Source organism: Ischnura elegans, chromosome 2 (genome assembly GCF_921293095.1).
Source record: "Ischnura elegans chromosome 2, ioIscEleg1.1, whole genome shotgun sequence".
Classification (NCBI taxonomy): domain Eukaryota; kingdom Metazoa; phylum Arthropoda; class Insecta; order Odonata; family Coenagrionidae; genus Ischnura; species Ischnura elegans.
In genome coordinates this window covers 60,687,176-60,693,247 of record NC_060247.1, presented here as the reverse complement: position 1 = coordinate 60,693,247, position 6,072 = coordinate 60,687,176, and the positions used below count along the sequence as shown (strand labels likewise).

The 6,072-nt window shown below is 34.8% G+C and overlaps 1 pseudogene; it reads left to right on the top strand.

Annotated features, from left to right (window-relative positions):
* Nucleotides 1-741: 741 nt before the first annotated feature.
* On the top strand, nt 742-854 carry LOC124154772 (annotated as a pseudogene).
* The last annotated feature ends 5,218 nt before the right edge of the window (nt 855-6,072 follow it).

Below are 6,072 nucleotides of genomic sequence, written 5' to 3'. Positions count from 1 at the left end.
ATCACTATTCATTCTAAGATTTCAGTAGATGGAATGGAAAAATTTCATCCACGTTCAGCTTTTCTTTCATTTTCTAATTCTGAAATAAAAGTCCAATTATAAAATTAAAAAAAACAAAAGTTGCCACCCATAGTTTATGAGTGGGTGATGCCAATAGATATTCAGCTCTAGAATTCCTTCCGAGTGAACCACTCATTGAGGGAGGGAATCACTCAAAAGAGAACGAACAACATTGAACTACAAGATGCCAAGAAATACCTGAGAAGTAGTGACTTGCTCAATAGGTATATAAGATATCATCAATTTATCTGCTTAAGGGTTGAGGTTGTAAACAAACCGCCATGTTGTTTGTTTAAATAAATAAATTAAAATTAACAATCATAGTGAGGAGGCAATAATGGTAGTGAGGGACACAGAAAGAAAAACTAACATAGTCGTGTATGGAGAGAACTAAGAGATACACATGTTCTAAAAAGATTGGGAGAAAAGCTAATATAATCGTGTATGGAGAGAACTAAGAGATGGACGTGTTCTAAAAAGATCGAGAGAAAAGCTAATATAGTCGTGTATTGAGAGAGCTAAGAGATAGACGTGTTCTAAAAAGATCGGGAGAAAAGCTAACATAGTGGTGTATTGAAAGAACAAAAAGAGAGACGTGTTCTAAAAAGATCGGCAGAAAGAAGAAAAGGACACAAAGAAAAAGGAGGCGCCTACGAGAGAGAAAGATCGCAAAGGAAGAGATACGGCAGAACTCAAGTCAGTTAGTAAAAATCTTTCGCCTTTTACGAAAGATTTCCATGTCGGGAGTTCAGTTGTAATGTATAGACAATTTTTGATTGTGCCCATAGGAACAGAAAGGGAAATTACGCAATATATATATATATATATATGTATAATGGGTCATTCCATGTCAGTTCATCCAGGCATGACACCCACCGACTCGGATTTTGATAATACTTGGCAATTTTCATCCTTCCATGTAGGAATGAAACAGTGTAAAATATTTCTGGGCTATCTCTAATAGTTTTTTTTTCACGACCATTTGAAGTTTGGGTGAAACTGCAGTTTTTCAATGAATGCTGTCTCCAGAGGCACTTGTACCTCCAGAGGGAAATAATTTGTCTCAGCCATAGTTTCCATCCGATTCTCATGAAATTTTGCAGGGTTACTAGAGAAGTCATGAGGATTCCAAAAACTAATTGAAAAATATCCTAAGGGATACTGGAAATTCTCTAAACTCATGTGTTTCATAAGATTTTAGAAAATTTTGCTCCAAAAACATGGTTCTATAAAACATCAAATTTTGACCAGAGGCAATATCTGAATCAAGCTAAATTATTTTTTCTAATATTCCTTAAGGTATGACCCACCACCTGTAAAAATAAAATTCATGGCTTTTTGCTTGCTTTGTTGTTAAAAAAAATTTTATGTAAAAAAAATCCCTTTTCACGACTCTGGTAGTCGGTGTTGGGTCATCCTTCAAGTGTGATGAAATGCTTGTGTTAACTGTATTGTATATCTAAGCAAATATTTACAACATGAATCTAGTACATAGTAACTTCAAAAATTAAAACATTTTTTATGTGCAGGTTGTTTTTCTCCCGATAAGAAAAATATATTTTTGAAATAGAATATTTTAGGGAATTCATGGCACTTACCCATCATTGCTGGGGATAACTTGATTGTTGCTTTATAAAACACATCAAAATACAGGAAACATGTCAATACAAGTTAACTTTATCCATTTTGTATTGACAAAAAACTTCACAAATGTGTTTAACTTCATTAATGTTGCACAACTTATAAATCAACAATCACAAATGTAGTCACTTTTGTCTGTGCATCAGTTTGTGGTTAAATAGTGTAGTATCCAAGGTCTTCACTGAGGCCTATCTCTGAGAAAGCTAATATTTCAGTTGACACTATAGTTACATATTTTTCCCAGTAGTGGTAATTCCAAGTTTTCCTTTTAAATCCAACAGCCGTTGGTTCACACGTTCAATGACTTTCTCCGAGAAGTAATACATTCGTCCTGAGCCTCTTGTAGTAGGAGTTTCCACATTACAAATGACATTATTTACAGGAACATGGCAAATATCTTCTTTCTCATTTGGCCAGTAAAATGATCTTGCAGGCCCATAAGGATGCAAGAATTTCACTTTTATATCACATTGATCAACATCCTTTGACATAACTAGCCCAAAAAACCAGTGATTGTCATACAAGCAGGCCACAAAAGAATTAGTACAAATTTTTGTCATAATTTCTTCCCAACTTGGTTTTATCAAGAAATTGTGGACAGAACTGTACGTGGTATCAAAACTAATTTTTTTTGTCGCAATAATGTTATTTGAAATTGGTATAAAAGAATGGTAGCTACGAGTACCTGGGATTGTTTTTGCATGGCTCCAGCGAGTTTCTAATTGTTGCCGAATCATTGACAATTGTTCTTTTTTTAAAACATAAAATGAAATTTTATCCGCTTTGTACTTGCAGAACTCAAACACCTTTTCAATGGAAGTCATTGTGTTACCTAGATCCCGCTGAAGGCTTTCTCTTGTAAGAATGCGCTTAACTGTTCCACCTATCCCATCACATGGAGATTTCCCATGACTAGTAGCAAAAAATGACCAAGAAGCATGCAAGTCAAAGTCCAGGTGATGATGGCACAGGTTTATAAAGTTTTTACAGTTCTTATATTGACCAGCACAACCATCACTGAAATATTGCACTTTCTTTACTTCAGGGAACTTTTCCTTTAAAACTGAGTGACTATTTTTTGCGTTTCAAATACAAAAGCCACATCATGTTCAAGATCGTCAGAAAATACACACAAACTTGACACACACAGATCTTTCTGCAGCTGTCCACGAGTATAAATTACTACTGGATGTAGGGAACAACCATCCTGATTCCAGTGATGACCCTGAACCTCATCTTGTACCACATAATGGTAGTTTTCACTGAAATCCAGCAAAACAATGGCTTCATCTGGCTGTAGGTTATTTTTTAGTTCTTTTAGGTATCTCGCCTGGGATTTGGTTATGAAGGAATGTGGGAGAAGTTTTTCCAGATTGTTCCCCAGACTGTTGATGTATTCATCCAGAGTCACTGTTAACCTAATTTGTTGGGCCCGATCTGTTGTCACCCATGCACTGTATGTCACTTCATCTTCAGGGTCCCATTCCTCAAATTTACTTTTCAGATGTTCCTTAGTCGTTTGTCAGACATACATTCTGAACAGTGCCGTAACATGCAATCCCTGCTATCTTTGGAACATACCAGGTAATCAAATAGGTCATTGTAGGTCTCCTCTATTGAGCATGCGTGGAGAAGAAGTGATGCATTCTGATGGATAGCACAGACACATACAGAATGGGTTCCAGAGGAGCCTGCCAACACGCACCATTTAGGTCTCAACAGACAGAATTTTGAAAACCCTATTTTTACATGTGGGAATTCAAATTTAAAAGCTGCATACAGCTCATTTAGGTTACTTAGAAGTAACCTCTTTTGCTGGTGGACATTTTTGGGCACACTCACCTTGTCTTTCATTCCTGGCATAAGGCGTGAATACTCGTCATTTTGGTAAAATGACTGAACTAAGTCCACTGCAGTTTGTTCTATGTTTTTGCCTAAATAATAAATCAAAATATGAAAGTGACAAATGATTGTTAACTGAGATAGAAAGAACAAATTTTGTCAAAATATTTTCCTTAAGGTTTACATACCTGCTTTCTAGAGATGGACACAAATATTAACCACAAAACTTATTGAAAAAAAACTTGATGTTCACTCTTCCAAAGTTGGAGGGCAACTGGGGTAGTAAAAGGGCAAACAATACCCACCTCCTGAGAGAAAAACTACTTTGTATAAATGGTAAAAGTGGCAGGACTTCCTCAGGTCATTTCCACTTTCTGTTCAATGAACCCAGTTCAGGTCTAAAAGATGTGGTTACATTGTTACCATATTTCAATGTAATCTGATATTTTTCTCAGCTCCACTATGAAGTTAAAAAGTATCATTTCTTCAAAGAAGATACTGTACAAGTTAATGTCTAGCCCTCATTTGAGAAAAGGCTGGTCAAGGTTAGACAATGTATCTTCTAACATTTTTTTCTATAAGTTGTGCAACATTAATGAAGTTAAACACATTTGTGAAGTTTTTGTCAATACAAAATGGATAAAGTTAACTTGTATTGACATGTTTCCTGTATTTTGATGTGTTTTATAAAGCAACAATCAAGTTATCCCCAGCAATGATGGGTAAGTGCCATGAATTCCCTAAAATATTCTATTTCAAAAATATATTTTTCTTATCGGGAGAAAAACAACCTGCACATAAAAAATGTTTTAATTTTTGAAGTTACTATGTACTAGATTCATGTTGTAAATATTTGCTTAGATATACAATACAGTTAACACAAGCATTTCATCACACTTGAAGGATGACCCAACACCGACTACCAGAGTCGTGAAAAGGGATTTTTTTTACATAAAAATTTTTTTAACAACAAAGCAAGCAAAAAGCCATGAATTTTATTTTTACAGGTGGTGGGTCATACCTTAAGGAATATTAGAAAAAATAATTTAGCTTGATTCAGATATTGCCTCTGGTCAAAATTTGATGTTTTATAGAACCATGTTTTTGGAGCAAAATTTTCTAAAATCTTATGAAACACATGAGTTTAGAGAATTTCCAGTATCCCTTAGGATATTTTTCAATTAGTTTTTGGAATCCTCATGACTTCTCTAGTAACCCTGCAAAATTTCATGAGAATCGGATGGAAACTATGGCTGAGACAAATTATTTCCCTCTGGAGGTACAAGTGCCTCTGGAGACAGCATTCATTGAAAAACTGCAGTTTCACCCAAACTTCAAATGGTCGTGAAAAAAAAACTATTAGAGATAGCCCAGAAATATTTTACACTGTTTCATTCCTACATGGAAGGATGAAAATTGCCAAGTATTATCAAAATCCGAGTCGGTGGGTGTCATGCCTGGATGAACTGACATGGAATGACCCTAATATCAGATTGTAAATTGGGCCCAATTAGTCTTCTTTACGACATATTTAATATAATTTGTAAAAAGTTATTTTTATGCATGTTATTTCTTAATTAAGTGTATTTCTGTACCCCAGGGTAACGCAAAATAAGAAGTGAAAGGTGAGTTTCGTTACAAGGTAGTTGATTTTTGGCTCAGAATATCTCGAGAAGTAAGTGCAGGATGGATAAACAGAAAAATAGTCTCTTAATTTTTAACTCTCTTTAAATATTAAAATAGATTGGTTAACGAGCCCAATTATTAGAACGTGATTTTCTCCAGGCAACAACAAATTTCTCATATGTATGTACTTGTCTCTCACAGGAAAAATCTTACACCTACACCCAGCATACACCTAAAAGCATTCTAATCACAAAAAACAAGGCACCCTCAATGAAAAGGAGTTCCAATCAAACTTCGCCTTAACTCTGCTATGTTTGCATGCTTAGCCAGATGATCAAAGTTTATATTTGAATTTCTGTGACGTCTACTTGCAGTGGTAAAGCCGGGAGTTTCATTTGGGGGTCCTGGGGAAAACCAAGGGGATCCAGGGAAAAATTTTTGAAAAACAGTGTGATGTTGAGGGTTTAAACTAATTTTAACCCTTTTCATAATAATAAATCCTAAATTTTTCAAATAAATCTTCTGTTAATTCGTGATTTTTCAATATTTTGTTTTTATTATGATGAAGCAAAGTAATTGTGTTTCATCCGAATAAACATAAATATATATAGTGTTGTAGCTTGTCCAGAGCTTCCAACTCAAATAGGTGAGTAAGGCTAGAAAAACAAGTGTTGAGCATTGGTTAAAACATATGAATGAATGTAACAGTAAATGAATTTTTAACAAAACAATGCTTCAAGTTTCAACACTTATTTCGCACTATTTCCACTTCTGACCATTTCATAGATTAATATGTCACTGTCATTTGAGATGTCTCAATATTTTCGGGGGGTCTGGATCCCTCCTATTACTACATCACTGTCTTATTGTTTTTCTAAGTTAAATTCCAGGTTTACAATGGTT